This window comes from Ictidomys tridecemlineatus, chromosome 12 (assembly GCF_052094955.1).
Source record: "Ictidomys tridecemlineatus isolate mIctTri1 chromosome 12, mIctTri1.hap1, whole genome shotgun sequence".
Taxonomy (NCBI): Eukaryota; Metazoa; Chordata; class Mammalia; order Rodentia; family Sciuridae; genus Ictidomys; species Ictidomys tridecemlineatus.
The window spans coordinates 17,854,315-17,870,996 of record NC_135488.1 but is presented as its reverse complement, the minus strand read 5'-3'; the positions used below and the strand labels follow the sequence as shown (position 1 = coordinate 17,870,996).

The following is a 16,682-nucleotide window of genomic DNA, read 5'->3' as shown; positions in this document are numbered from 1 at the left end:
ATGCCTGGTACCTGGAAAACACTTAATAAAATGTTCTTGTTATTTCGTTGGTCTAGACCCTGTGCTAGGGATGCAGGAAGATTAAATGAGATGTAACCTTGTCTCTAAGAACTCAAGGTAAAGTGAAAACCACAATGAACCATCTAGTATAAGGGGGAAGTGTAGAGAAGAGTGCAAAGTGGGCACTTATACCTGACGAGGGTATCAGGGGAGTCCTCTCGCAGAAGGTGATATTCAAACTGAGGTTGAAAAATGACTGCCTTTGCTACTTAGGCAATTCCACCAAAAGCACATCAGAGCCTCGCTGGACATCATTGATGTCTATGACTCCCATAATTATTCATTCATTCATTCAATCAGTTAACTAAGTATCAATGAAAACCTCCTGGTGATATGATATAACTTGAGCATTAAAATGAAGCTTGTCAATCCTTTTGCAGCCACTGACTCCCCTCCCTGGTCCCAGCTGGCTCCAGGCACAACTTTGACAGTGTCCATAGAAAACCAAAAGGATGGAAGAAAAATGAACATGGAGGTTCACTCTCTATCCTGTGACTTTGCCAACCTGCTCCATGTCTCTGCCCCTCATCAGTCCTGTTAACACTGGGAGGTGACCTTGGTTCCCATTGGAAAAATGAAAATACTGAGGCCCAGAGACAGTTGTGTATTTTCATGGTGCCTTCCACTTTGTTTGTCTGGGAGACCTGGAGGAAGGCAGTATCTGCCACAGCAAGACCCATCATAAGCACGCTCTCCCCACAGCTAGACTGTGTGGAACTAAGCTACTTCTGGAGGTCTGTGACTCCCCCAGTATTCCTCCCAGACTAAACCCTCTGATGAGAGAAACTAGAACTTGAATGGAAATGGTTACTTCGTGACCCATATTTCCTTGGTTCAAGAGGTCTTTTCACCAAAAGACTCCATTGTTTCAGAATTCCTTCCTATATTCTAGTTTCACCAAGATGGTGTGGGGCTGTGGAAGGGAATCCAATGCCTCAAGCTACTGCTCTGTAAGCCCTTGCCAGTCTCTGGGACAGTGACCTCCTTGCCCTTTGTCACTGGTTTAGCAGGCTACAGTTGCAGGCCCTACAGCTGCTGGACTTCTGGACAGTGATGGTCCACCCAGTCCACTCCTGGCACCTCCAAGTTGACCAGCCCTACCATTCTGGTGCTAATTTTCTGCTAGAAAACTTGTTGCTCCACCCATTTTCCCTTGGTCATCTCTGCTCACCTTGTAACTTTCAGTCTCAGAGCCACTTCACCCCTCCCACAGCAACTCCTGTTAGTCTCACTACCACAATCAGTTTCTTTCTGTGTCTCTCTTCAGGACACATGGAACTTTCAAGAAATTTTTGGATGCAAACTGCAAACTCTCATTCTGCCTAATCACACTGTATGCTGATTATATTTTGACATTGTCCCTAGTCAGAATTTCACATAGGAAATGATGCCAAATCTTCTCTGCTTCTGACTTTTCCATGCCCTCTATCTGCAATCTTCTGCTAGAAGTTCTGCCTAGATGAACATCTAAAATCTGACCACTTCCCCACCTGTGTCTCCTTCTTCTTTCATACTCCAGGCTCCACTGGGCTGGAGAGGGGCTAGCCTTTGAAGCTGCCAGAGAGGTGACCCCAAGAGAAGATGTCAGATAATCAGAGAACATATCGTGGCAGGTATCAGAAAATTTTACCAGTTACCCTGCCCATCGAAGTTCTTGAGAGGACTAAATGGCATTGTGCATATATATGCTATCTGTTCAAATAAGAATAGACCAGAAGAACAGATGGCTTGGATTCACATCCGACCTTCACCAGCTGGAAGCTCTATGACATATGACATTTCATATAAACTCTAAACCTCAGTATGCTTGGCTATAAAATAAGAATAACATTAACCCTCACCTAACTGACTCCTGGGGTGAAATAACATGTCTAAGTCCCACTCACACATGGGGTTAGATGCTAGTGACAAAGTTTGAGTGCCAGTTTTGGAGGAATATGTGTTCTTTTGGTGCCACCCTGAATAAAAGTGAGTTTTAGTTCTAGTAAGGAAGAAGGAAATATATGTAGATTAGGTTTCTAGCAAGTGTCCCTGACCACAGTTGGTAAAGTTGCCTCAGCAGAGTGCCTAGTACAGAGTAAGTACTGGAACTATTAGCTAGTGGCAGTAATACTGATCATGAACTAAGCCAAATGGGATCTAAAAGTTTGAATTAGTGTCTACTTGGTGGCAAGACTATTATGAAAGAAAGTTAGCGGAGTCCGTGGGAATCCCTGTGGGAGTCCCCTTATTGTTTCTCTGCCAGATCCCTGTCTACATCACACAGAGTAAGTGCTTAATATTCTGTTGAGTTAATTAATAAGTATATCTCTTAGGTTCAGATGGGTTTCAGCCTCCTTCACTACATTTTTGAATCTCTGTCCCTATAACCTTCACTTGACATCCAAGTGATTTTTGTCAGGCACTTATTAGCTGGGTTCTACACATCCCATGGTGTGCAAAAGCAAAACAGCATATTAAATTTTATTTCCAGCACTTTCTGGCCTGGGCTTTATGGACTCTGTCCTTCTATTTGCAATTCTTGTCCTTTCTCAACCTCCAGCAAGTGCTGATCCAGCAGCTCAAAGTAAGACGTGTGAATTTCTTCTCACTGTGTGGCCATGTTTCTTAATCAATAGCCTGACTTGTCAGCACCAAGTAAAACAACTTTGATTTGAAGAGAAAGAGGGAGCCAACGGACATGGGGCTGAAAAAGCAAGCAGAGAAAGAACCCTTTCTCCATACATTAATTAGTTTATTAACTCAACAAATACTAGCAATTCTTTGAGCAAAGACAGGGTGCCACATGTTGCACTAAGTGCTATATGCAGATTTGCTCATTCAGTCCTCAAAATATTTCAAGGTGCTATGATGATTCTTATTTTATACATGAGATGAATTAGAGAACATGTATGTCAGTAGCTGTGGAACTCTATCCTGAGTTAACTCTGTGCTCAGGGGCCAAAGATAGCAGTGAATAAGTAAGACAGGTCTATCTCATCCTGCCTACGGGTGGGATATGAACAAAAGCCAAACAACTGGGAGCAAGAAATGGGAGAAGATGGTTAATGGGTACAGGCTTGCAGGACAGCAACAATCACATCTAATATTTCAGGACATGGTGGGGTAACTATGCTTTACCACATTCAATTGCATATTTCAAAATAGCCATTAGGGAGGACTTGTAATGCTCCCAGTAGAAAGAAATAATAAATGTTTGAGGTGATGGCTATGCCAATTGCCCTGACCTGATCACCATGCATTGTACACATGTATCATAATGTCACACTAGACCCCATAAACATGGACAATTATGTGCCAATTAAAATTTATATACACATATTTATTAAATGCATACACACATATTAAAGCAAGCAACAAAATTCACAGTAATTTCAAATAGTATTTTAGTTAGGCATGCTTTTGGAGGCAAGTAGAAGATAACCTGATTATCATGGCTCACACCCTAGGCCTTTGATTTTTCTCCCTGGAGCAGAAGATAGGAGGATGCTGGTATTGGATAGGTGGCTCTAACATTTGCATCCTCCCTGGGGTCCTGCAGTGTTCAAATACCTCCCCTCCTGTCCTCATTCCTGTACTTCAGCAGGAGGTAAAGAGGTGAAGACAGTGTGTATATCAGGTAGGGCAAGCAAATTTCTGCATCTCTCATGGGCCACCTCTGCCCAGCTGGCCACAAAAAAAAAGAGCAGTTACATTGGAAGTCATGTCCACTACCAACAATTTCTGATAAAGAAAGTACCATGGAAGAAATTTACATGGGGTAATTGGTTAGAGGGATTCAGTGCAAAAGGTAGTCAGGGAAAGTGACATTTGAACCTCTGTGACCAGGAGCCAGCCCTGAAAATACTTGGGACACTTTTCCACATGGAGAACATCACAATACAAAGATCTTTGTTTGGAAATGATCATGGGAAGATCTCAGGAGACAGAGGCCCAGGGTAGTTGCAGCTCAAGACCAAAAGAGAGCAAACAAAATTAAGGCCAAAAGGGAAAAAGGAGCTAGATGGTGCAGGTCCCACAAAAAGTTGAAAGTTATTTGGTTCTAAGTGTAGTAGGAAGGTGAAAGCTTTTCATCAGAGGACTGACATGATCTGATTCATGTTTTAAAAACAATTACTTGGGCAGAAGAGCTCTTTTGAGAGTGAGTGAGGAGGCTTAATAAGAAGATCTAATTCCAGGTCATGTTATAGTTTTTCACAGCTCCTTCCTCTTGGTTAATTTTTTCTTCCTCTTACACACCCCCCTGCCTGCTGCTTAAAACTGGGAAGCTCTAAATTAAGCCCGTATTCTTTATTTCCTTCTCGTCTGTCTCTCCAGGTCTTTGCACAGGGCAAGACATTTGGCCAATGATTGATCAACATGGCTTGAACTGAACTGGACAGAAACGAGTACATTTCTCCAAGACCTGTGAGCTCCTGCATCAACTCACCCTCCACTCACATCTTTTGGCTAGGTCAGTGGCTCTCAGCTGGGTAAGTTTGCCTCCAAGGCGAAATTTGGTAATATCTGCATGCATATTTGGCTGTCATAACTAGAGAGAGAGTGGGGGAATGCTACTGGCCTCTAGTAGGTATTGGCCAGGGACACTGAAGAACATTCTACAATATGAAGGACACTCCATGAAACAGAATTCTGTGGCCTCAAGTGCTAATAGTGTTGAGGCTGAGAAAATGTGGTTTATTTACATGCCTGCTTTTTTATTTCTCTAGTTTTTTCCTTTAAATATTTTACTTTTAAAGTGGAGTTTTAAAAGACACCATAAATTACTCCCCAAAAGTAGAAACTCATGTCACTTTCTATAAATAGATGATAATTGGAAGATACATACTCAGAAAACTAAAATCTATGGCATTCTAGCTGGATATTGTGATGAGCTCAAGACTCCAAACCTGAAGCTTGCATTCTCTTTGTTAAAAATAGGCTGTGATCAAGGTCCTAAGGATTAAGAAAGACTGAGGAACTATTCCAGATTAAATGAAAAATATGTGTAATCTGATTCCTAATTGCTTGTGCATCAGAAAAAAATAAAATTATTGAAAATGACTTCATTGGGACAACCAGAAGACTTTGACTATAGATTGTATGTTGGATTATATCATGGTGTCCACATTTCATTCCTGAATTTGGTAACCATATTGTGGTTATACAAATGAATGTCCCTGGTCTTAGGAAATACTTGAAATATTTAGAACTAAAGATCTAACATTGGAATCTCAATGCTTTAAAATAGTGTGTGTGTGTAATATGCATGTGCATAAACATATACCTATACACATATAAATACGTACAGAAAGAGAGGCATGCACACACAAAAGCTTACAAGGTAAATTGGTCAGAAATAATAGCTGTCAAATCTAGTGTATAAAAGATTATTTTGCTGTTCTTGTAACTCTCTCATAGCCTTGAATATTTCTAAAATAAAAAAAATTACACAAACAAACAGAAACTATTTTGAATTTACTTCTCATGGCACAAATCTCAAAAAAAAATTTTGGAGAACTTGTAGAGCACTTGCTGAGCATGTGTGAGGTACTGAGTTCAATCCTAAGCACCACATAAAAATTAAATGAAAAAAAAAGGTATTGTGTCCATCTACAACTAAAAAATACATAAAATTTATTTTAAAGTTTTTTTAAGAGCTCAGGAGGCCTTCAGATGTTAAATGGTTTTTAGTGAATTGAATGATTCATGTTTTATTCCCCAAATTATTATCAAAATTAAAATGTCTCCTAAATGGAAAAAAATATTATCTGCCCTGTCATTAAGTTTATTTAGATAAGATAGCCAAGTTATCTAAGAATCCAACCAGACTTGTTCTTTTTTAGGAGGGGTGGGGCAGGGTGTGCTATGATTGTGACATCACATATCTGCAGAGCTGTCATTTTGCACATTCATGGAAGAATATATTTGGTTGTATCCTGAGATTGTGATGCTCCTAGCATGTGTTGACTGATAATAAAGAAACACTAGCAGTAAGAGAGAGGTGTTGCAGATGGACTATGCCCAAGAGACTTTATTATCAGAAAGACTGAAAGAAAATAGATAGGATGCTGATTTTCCTCACTGCAGTTCACTGTGTTCAATTCACCCAGAGGCCTCTGCTGGCTCATCAGCTGGCTGTTTCTCTTCAGTCTCATCAAAGTGCTGTTGTGAGACTCAGTTTCCCCTCTTGCAAAATGGAGATAATACAGAGTAAGCTGACTTGTAAAAGGGTCATCATGCCCTCTGAAGTCTCTAGCTATTACTGACATAAAACTCCACCCCCACCAGCATTCCAAGTGCCTGGGGGAAATTCCAATGTCTCTGCAAAAAAGTCATTGAATTCCTAAGACCTTACATTCTTATGATACTTAGGGCTCAATTTCCTTCTTTCTTGGCTGATGTCTTGTTTGTCATCTGAGTCCTGTGACTTTGTATGTAAATCCATTGTCACAAGAAATCAGTCCTTTCCTGGGATTTCCAATACACACACATACACACAAAAAGAAGACATACAGGCTCAAAAATATACACACAGAGATGCACTCTTATGGATGAACTCAAACACATAGAAATAATGTACACACACAGATATGGACTGCCTCACAGAACCAAAAAAAAAAAACCACATAAAAATATAGACATACATACTTATAGACACTGAAATAGTTAGACATACACACACACATACAAATTAATAGACACAGAGACCCATGGACACAGACACCAAGCTTGTATGTGCAGCAGACTTTACAAAGGTTTGGGGATTTGGAAGGAGTTTTTAATGCAAACAACTTGTATAAGTTGTGAATGCTAGGAATCTTCCTTCAAAGCTCCCTGAACTGCTGTCCCTTTCCAACTTTTATATTCCCTGCCCTTCCCCAATATTCTCCTCCACTGTTTCCCTTATCAGAACAATTTGTTTCTTTTCAACTCCCTAATTTCAAAGTGTGCTCTGGACTTCTCTTTGCACCTCTCTCTTCTGATGATCTAGCTATGCTGAGAAACACTCTCTGATTTGGTCTTCTGCCCTCACATCAGGTTTTGCCAAGGAAAAAGAGCAGGAGAGAGATTAACTTGTCAACTGATGTGAACTATGTCACATGCCCTCACACAAACCTAACCTAAAATGCTGGTGTGGAGCTCACCTCTCGATTCTATCATTATTTACCAAGGGTTTTGTATTGGTGTTGTTTAAAGTATTTTTCTCCCTCTACAAAATCACAGAATATTCCTGCAGTCCCTTCACCCAGTTTCCTCTAATATTAACTCTTAAAAATATTAACTAGGCTCAGCAGAAGGGTGAATTCCTGTAATCCCAGAAACTCAGGGGAGTAAGGCAGGTGGATATCAAGCTTGAGGCTAGCCTCAGAAAGTAAGCAAGGCCCTAAGCAACTTAGAAAGACCTTGTCTCTAATAAATAAATAAATAAAATAATAAGGGATAGGGTTTTCTCTCAGTGGCCAAGCACCCCTGGCTTCATCCTCAATACAAATACATAAATAAATAATTATAGTATAACTATCAAAACAAAGACAAAAACCTGGGTATAAAACTATCAACTAATCTATAGACTTTATTTGAATTTCACCAATTTTCATTTAAGGTCTTGTTTCTGTCTGGGATCTTGTGTTGCATTTAGTCATAATGACTCCTTAGTCTCTTCAAGTCTGGCAGTGCCTCAGTCTCTCTAGTCTTTTATGACCATGATCCTTTTAAAAAATGCTGCTCAGATGTTTTGCACAAGGTCTCTCCTCTTGGGTTTGGTGTTTACTTATGATTTGGCCGGGAGATGTCACAGAGGTGAAAGGTCCTTATGGGATTATTTGGTGGGAAGAGGGATACATCAACATGACTGGTTAGGAGTGATATTAATTTCAATCTTGTGATGCTTCTTGGATTTCTTATTATAAACTTACTATTTCTGCCTTTGTGATTAATAAATATCTTGGGAAAGATACCTTGAAAATATCTTATTTCTCTCTCAATTTTTACTTATTTAGGGGATGTGGCTCAGTGGTAGAATACTGGTGTGTCATGCATGAGGCCCTAGATTAAATTCCCATACTAGAGGAAAAAAAAATGTTTTTGCTCACTTACATTTTTGGCATCCATTCATAGATCTTACCCATAACACTTATTATTATAGTTTCCTAAAGGTTATTTTATTTTTATTTCACTTATTTTTTCTTTATTTATAAACTGTAATTTCTTTAAGAAAACAACTTTTTCTTTCTCTATTCTTTTCTTTCTTATTTTTTCTATTCATATGGACTTATGGTTACCTATTTAATTCTATGACTTATAGTCCAATACTATATTTAGTTGCTCAAAATGTTCCAACTTTGGCTGTTGGAAACTCTTTCATATTGGTTCCTGTATTTTTTCAATAAGTCTCTATCAAATTAACCAATTTGTGCTGCAATCATTACATATATGTCACAAGGAATCCTCCTGATGTATGTAATTATAATGTACCATTTTTTTAAAAAAAAATTAAGCCCCTATTCCTTATTAAGTATCTCTCTATTTTCTGCCACCACAAGGTGTTCCAGGGTTATTATACATTTTTTCTGCTCCATTTCTGGGAGCAACAATTTCTTCAAGTCTCTATTATTGGAGAATAGTATTTAGAATCCAGATCTGGGTGGAGATCTGTCCTGCTCATTTCTTTGGAACAAGAGTTCTAAGTCCTCATAGTGTTCAGAATTTGGAACTATGTTTTGTCTATAAATGCATGCATACACATACATCTCTTTTTATTTGTTTTCTTTTTCCTTGCATTAAAAAGCTTTAGTTTATAATGATACTACTAATTTCAATTCTTTACCACAGTGTTCATCCTAATGCCATCTTTTTTTTTTTTTTTTTTTTGTACTCGGATTGAACTCGGGGACATTCTACCACTGGGCTACCTCTCTAGCCTTTTTTATTTTATTTTGGGACAGGGTCTCACTAAATTGCTTAGATTGGTCTCAAACTTTCAATCCTGCTGCCTCAGCTTCCTGAGTAGTTGGAATCACAGGCCTACACTACTGCACCCATCTAATGTCCTCTTTCCTTACTTGTAACAGTGGAATTCGTTCTTCCTTTTCTTTTTTACATTGAAAGGCTGTTGCTTACATATTGCTAAATTGTGAAAAATGTTCCTCGGTTATGCCTCCCCAACTTTTTTCTCCCCTAAAAATGGCTGACACAAGAATACAAGATAGGTTGCTATATATTGCTGTCAGAAGCTACACAAAAGAGAAGCCAGCTGATTTCATGGTCCTTATTCAGGCAAGAAGTACTAATCACACCCTTTATGCTTTATCAGTAGTGGGGTACAGGAGGGTCAGCCCAGGCTGTGGAATGTAAGCTCATTGTTCCAGCAAAATGAGTCAGATGAGATGGGAATGAACATTTATTTAAGCCATTGTGTGTCAACATGGTTCTGAAAAAGAAAAAAAAAAAAAAAAGCTTTTTCTCACTTCATCCCTCTGGGAAAAATTTCCAATCTGAGGCCTTCTCACTTTGGTCATTGGCCTTCCTGGAGGCAACTTGCCTCTTGGGCCACCTCTTTATCTCTTCATTGATTTCTGGTCTCTTTTCAAAGCAACAATGCCAACATACCTGCTGTTTTCTTTTCTTGCTACAAATGGGGCTCTCCTTTATTTTCCATATGCCCTCTGGGTGTTCATCTCAGTGTCGGGTCTCAGCAAACACCACTCAAAGCTTGGGTTTTCAGAATATTTTCAATCAGAAAAGTCAAGATTCCATTTTTTCTTTATTCTGTAGCTTAAGCTTTGTTTTCCCTCAAAGGTTTCCTGTTCTGATGACATTTGGGTTGTGGGGAAAGTGATAAACCCAACCTGATATTTTATTAAATTGGGAGCCATCTTGCTGAAGCCAGATTTAAAGTTAGGTAGTTAGTGTAGTTAGGTAAATCGGGTCTAAAATCGAGTGAAATCTAAAATGGAGGCCATGCTCGGAATGACTCAGGGAAAATACAGGACAACTCATGGAATGTTAATGAAGTCCTGAAAAGGCCCTAGGCCAAAGTCCACCTGGAAGAAGTGTTAATGAACAGCCCCCAACAGATTTGGAGATAGCCCATTCCAGAGAAGTGATAAGCCCATCTCAAAAGTCCTTCCTGCTCAGACTACTTCTTTGGCCCACCTGTGTCCCACCCCTCAGGCCCTCCAACCTACATTCCATCGCTGAAAGAACTATAAAAAGGGGAGACAACTGCACTTCCACGGATTCCACCTTCTGGGTCCCCTTCTTCCTCCGGGAGAAGTCTTTTCTTCTGTCCTTTAATAAATTTCTAATGTCTACTCTGACCTTGCCTCGGCGTGCTTCTTTGGTGTTATTCTTCAACATCGGGGAGCAAGAACTCGTCACCGGTCAACAGCGGTAACATTGCCACAAAGCCATGAAAAGCTAATTTTGGCTTTACTATAAATTACTGCAAATTCTGAACCTGCTTGAAATGCCTGCCCGTGCTTTGAACTCACCCATGCCTGGCTCTCTGACTAGATAGCAGCCCTCTCTGAAACTTTAGTGACACCTCATAAATATTGGCCTTCCCTGGCCAGACAACGACCCTCTCTGAGGCTCTAACGGTCCTCATAATTTCTGATGTTGGGGCCAGCAAAAAATGTAAACTGCTTGTCAGAGTTCTGTTATCTGTAACCCCCCCTTTTGTGTAACTTTCTGGGCTATAAAGCTGGGCTGTAGGAAAGCTGGGGCTGCTGTCTTGTTCCCACCATTTTGGGAGAAAAAGGCAGTCCGGTCGGTCGAAATAATAAGCTTGCTTTAATTTGATTTTAATTGGAGTCAGTGGTGTTTTCTTGCGTCCTGGTCTAACAATTTGGAGTTCCCCAGCGAGATGACTCTGCCCGACCAGATCACAAGACCAGACTGCTGAAATTCTGAAGCCGAAGCCGGCCTTCGCTCCAGGGCTCCAGGCTGGAGAGCCACTCTAGGGGGTGTGCAACTTGAGAAGTTCCAAGGCCTAGTGGTGAGCCTTCAGTCCCCGGAACCCTGCAGTGAACTGCCGCACTAAAACTATTAGCAAGCACCTGGTGGAGGAGGCCTCGATAGGTAAGTGGCGCCTTTATAACATCTGATATCCGGTTAAGGGAGATCTCTTCTGATGACAGAGAGGTGGCCTGGCGAGGCTCACATATACTCCTGTCCGGACAGTACGAGAAATCGTTCTGTCTTCTGTTCTGTTCTGTAGGGAATTCCTCTGGAAGGGTAGAGAGGTGCCGACGGGCACGCACTCCTACCCCGGAGCTTTGGCAAGACGTTGCATTGCTCCTCTGTTTTTCTGTTTCGGCACCGGGTTTCTGTTTTCTTGTTTTTGTTCTGTGTTCTATATTTTTTTTGCTTGTTTGTTTTTGTTTGTTTTTGTGCATTTTGTTGTGTGATTTCTGTGGTGAAAACTTAAAGATATTGGACGTAAATATGGGTAATAAAGCAAGGAAGCCTGACATCCCTTTGGACTGTGTTTTAAGGAACTGCGATGAACTTTATCTCCCTTTGTTAAGCAGGAGGAGAGAAGCCCCTAGCTGGCTGCTTGAAGCACCTTCAGTGCAGAGGGCAATGCCTGCTGGGGACCTAAAAACTGAGTATCTTCCAGGTTAACAAGTGAGACTCCTTTAAAACCCCTTGTCCCTCCAGATCAAGAGAGTCACAACCTTTGGGCAGAGTCCCCGGTGTTTCTCCTTTGTTAGCAAAGCAATAAAACTCTTTTTCTTTTTCTCAAAACCCTGTCCTCATTATTAAATTGGCATTAATTGGCTCTAAGGTCAAGAACCAAACTTTCAGTTACGAATTTTGATACCACCCCCCCCCCGAACTTTTTGAGAGCTGACTACTGAAATGTTAGGAGATGGAGTGTGCTTGGGGTGGAATCCTGTAAGTAATAGGAGGGACTGAGGGACTCCCAGCAGCTGCCGAAGCCCTGTTGCTTCGGGGATTCCCTCCTTCTTTCCCTGCACTGTAAGGATTATGCCACCTCTATCTTCTTTAAAAGAGAAAAAGAAAAAGGAGACTCTTAATGCAGTAAAGTCGCCATAGAGACCCTTGATTTTATATTTCAGGTTGCCCCTCTGTGAAAACATCTGGTCCCCTTGTTGGGACATCTATGGTGCCACTGGTGTAGGAGATTTTTCTCTTATCTGCTCTGTTTTAAAGGTTTCTGTCTGTCAGCCATAGTCTGGAGCTCCTCTCTGTCTGTCCTGTGTCTTTGTTTCTGACCCTTTAAGACATGTGCAATAGTGTGTTGATATTATAAATTGTTTTTTGGGAATGATCTTGGCTGAATGTGTGTCTAAAAGATGATGTTTTATTGTAAAAATATGGTATCTGAATGGGTTTTTGATGCATTGCACAATTTTGCAGTTAAAAGTTGGGTTTAGGTAATTGTTTAGTTTATGATTTCAGATAATTCATGCCAGAGAACTTAAATACTTAGGATGGAAAACTAAAGAACTCTACTTCCAAGTTGGCAAGTAACTTCCCAATCATTCAGTCTTTTTTTTTTTTTTTCACCAATTTTGAATTGGGTAGCCTGGGAAAATGTTACTGTGTGTACCAGTGCATTAATTTGGACAAGGATAGTAAATCATAGTATGGTATCTGTTGACAAAACAAGTTGTAAAGATATAAAATTTTGTGAATTGTATCTTAAACTTGTATCATAATTTTCAACATTCGAACCTGAAAATTATGACTTATAGTTAAAATGCCTTAGGCCTGAGGGGTCTGCTCAGAATAGCAGTTTTTCCCTGCTCCTTCCAGACCTCAGCCAGGACTTATTTGAAATGCAAATGAAAGAAGCCTGCAAGCTCAGTAGGAGACTGATCTGAGACCTAAGGAAAAAAAAAAAGTAAATTGTATGGTATTTACTAATTACTGGCCAGTCATTTTTACTAGGACTCTTGTTTTTTTTCCTTAATTTTGTATTTTTTTGAGCTCATGATTTTGACCCTACAGACCTAGGTTAATGTTTTTTTGATCAGTCCTATCTTTGACCAACTGTGAAGTTTTTGAAACATTGCAATGGAGATTTCACCTGCGAAAAGCTACTAAGGCCTTTACTATTGTTATGTGTGCACACTTTTGTTATGTGTTGTATGTCTATATATACATATGTCCGTATATCATATATATTATATACAAATTAACATATATAAGGAGCGCTCATAAAAACAAATTAAAAAAATGGATCCAAAGATCTTTAATTCATGTGATTTAAATGGTTCAATTTAAATTGGATAAACAGATAAAAATAAATGTCTTTAAATTTAAGCTTACAAGTTTTTCTAGGTGTTCAAAAAACTCATAAAAAATTAATGTCTATAAAATGTCTAATATGCCTTGGTTCTCGGACTTTTCCTTGAACAAAAAATGGTTTACACTGTTCAATACATTTGTCTAATATTTTGATAAATAAGTAAAGTAAATTTGATATGTGATTACTCATTCATGAGTACTTTTGTTAGATATCTGATTGATTTACTAAGGTCTGTATAAGTTTGTACTAAAGTCTGTATAAGATTGTAAAAATCAGTCATGTGTTAAAGAGACAAAAATTTCTTAAAACATAAGTTTACCCATAACATTGTGTTTATTAAGTTTTACTTTTTTCTAGAGCAAGCAACCATAAAAATTAAACAAGTGGTTAAATAAGAACTGTTATTTTAGAGCACTGTACTGCCATTTCTTTAAAAGCTAAACTTGGTTAATGTAGAAACATCAATGTAATTGTGATGCTATTAATGTGCTCATATCTTCCAGGTATACAAGTCTGTAAGGTAGAAACTTTGAAAGAGCATTATATCAAGCTGGTGTTCGGAAGTTGTATGGTAAAAAAATATATTGGGGATTTATTTACCTGTTATCAATAAGATATGTAAAGTTTTGTTACTTCTTACATTGGGAAACAATTTAAATGTATTTTTAAGTTAATGAGAGCCTAATCTATGTAAAGGTTAAAAACTTTCAGCCTTTCTTTAATTCATGTTTTAAATGTGATATCATATGGTGTTAGCGAATGTTCATGTGACCTCAAACAATTTATGTAAACTTTGTAAAATGATATTTAAAAATACAAAGATCAGCTTTAGAACTAAAACACTTAAGATTTATAAAGAGCCCTGCCTTACCTGAGATGAGGCTCTGTGTCCCATCTTACTACATGTGAGAATGACTATGAAAACAACAGTAGGCCAGATTTTAGTTCATTTAAAGTTATGTTCAAAAGTTTGTTTTTTTGATTTTTTTTTTTCTGTCAAGATTACTAGGATCTCAAACAGGGAATATAATGTATAACTCAGCCAAAAATTCAGGGTAGCTGTTACACGAACTAAGTGTTTTTTACTCTTTTTAATTTTATTCTGTAATTTCCTTATAAGTGATCTAAAGATTCCCTGTTAGTGTTTTACAGAAGTGTTGCTTTAAGAACACAACATGGGTTAGTTTGAGATAATAAGCCATCACCTACAAGACAGATAGGATAATACAGATCCCAATTAATAAAAAGATAAATAATTATAAAGTTATAGACATTAAAGCCCAGTACTCTTAATATAAAGCTGTTAAAATTTATTTGATGGATGTTTAAGATTAAGTTTTAAAATTAAAGTTAAATTAAAAGTGCCAGAAAAACCAATATTCGGCTCTTGCCCTCTGAGTCAGTCTGAATCCAGGGAACAGGGGACTTCTCTAAAGAGCTTTGCAACTCTGGGCCACATAACCTCCTGATCAGGGAGACTAATGAGACCACTGGAGAACAGAAAGCCAATCAGTGCATTTGCTATGAAGAGGAGAGTCATCAGAGAAGGGCGACATCCCTGGTGCTTCCGAGGGAAGCCACATGGTCAAGCAAGACCTAGACCCATCCTAGCGCAAATGGCACTAGCAGAACTGAGAAGTTTTCCGAGGAATGGCTCGCATAAAAGCTCAGCTGACTGTTAACAATAGATAGAAACAAAAGTCAGTTTGACTGCTTCATCTTGAACATTTAGCAAAGACAGTTAAAACCAAAATACAGCCATTTCTGGGCATTTTAAATAATAATAATGATGATAATTATTATTATTATTATTATTTAAGGTATACACTTTATGTTAGCCTCCCAAAATAAGTAAGACTGGAGGCTACAAAGAAGGATTCTCAGACAGAAATGCCTGATAACTATAAAAAGAGACTATCAAGAGGAGCTGCCAGAGACAGAAGTTTTTAGTTTAAGGCCTACAGTTATTCCTAACCTACAGAGGTAGGCTTCGTGTTTGCTAGTATGATTATCCAGCCCTGAGTAACAGAATTAAAGGTTTCTCTATTAGACACAGAGCTCATACTAGTAAAAGAATTTTGCAAGATCAGATGACATTAAATTATTAAACTGTATTTTATGGGGAAGGACATCTGTAACACTAAAAGTTAAATGTTATGCTTACAGTCCTGATAACTGTTAAAGCCTGGTGAGGAAACTTCTATACAGTGACACGTTCCAGCTGCTGCAACATTTACTCAGTACTCATGGTTTTTGTTTCTCTCATAGAAGCACCATTCCCAGATGACTTTACAACCTGTTCTTCCCCAACCAGACTTCAAACCGAACTGACTTCTAAAAGGCAACTCATGTCCCTCACGCCGTGCCCCCTCACATCACCCTCTCTCAGCTCAGAAGAAGCCAAAATGAGTGACGCCTCTTTTCTTACAACAATGGAGCCAAAAATAAATAGATTATCAATATAAGTAATTAATTCAATCAGGTAAAATCAGGAAGACCAGTTTTGGGTGAGTTCTAAAAATTTGGAGACTGTTACCTGAGGGATTAAAATTCCCTCAGTGCTCTTCCCCTACCCTATCAAAGATTTGAAAGAGACACATAAGAAAAGGGGAAAATGATAAACCCAACCTCATCTTTTATTAAATTGGGAGCCATCTTGCCACAAAGCCATGAAAAGCTAATTTTGGCTTTACTATAAATTACTGCAAATTCTGAACCTGCTTGAAATGCCTGCCCGTACCTTGAACTCACCCATGCCTGGCTCTTTGACCAGATAGCAGCCCTCTCTGAAACTTTAGTGACACCTCATAAATATTGGCCTTCCCTGGCCAGACAACGACCCTCTCTGAGGCTCTAATAGTCCTCATAAATTCTGATGTTGGGGCCAGCAAAAAATGTAAACTGCTTGTCAGAGTTCTGTTATCTGTAACCCCCCCTTTTGTGTAACTTTCTGGGATATAAAGCTGGGCTGTAGGAAAGCTGAGGCTGCTGTCTTGTTCCCACCGTTTTGAGAGAAAAAGGCAGTTCGGTCAGTCAAAATAATAAGCTTGCTTTAATTTGATTTTAATTGGAGTCAGTGGTGTTTTCTTGCGTCCTGGTCTAACAAAAGGATCTGTTTTCTTGTCCTTTTATAATAGCCCAGACTCATTCAATAGGCAATCTCAACTGGAAATCCTCACCAAAACCCCAATTTTGCCTACTGTGCTTCAGATATGTGAAAAATGAGGAGGGAAGGGGGACAAGATTAGATCACTCTGAGGGCATTATTATTCCCAACTAAAATCCCCATTATTAGAGTTTCTTCTAGTAAGAAAAAAAAATTAGCTTTGTGCAGGTATTATTACTTTTAGTGTTATCA

At 39.0% G+C, this 16,682-nt stretch overlaps 1 long non-coding RNA gene across 1 annotated transcript; it reads left to right on the top strand.

The window, feature by feature from the left end:
- Positions 1-11,130: 11,130 nt before the first annotated feature.
- LOC144369082 (uncharacterized) lies at positions 11,131-16,391 on the top strand. The gene is made up of 2 exons (XR_013428541.1): positions 11,131-13,895; positions 15,593-16,391. It is a non-coding gene; the product is annotated as an uncharacterized LOC144369082 (long non-coding RNA).
- The last annotated feature ends 291 nt before the right edge of the window (positions 16,392-16,682 follow it).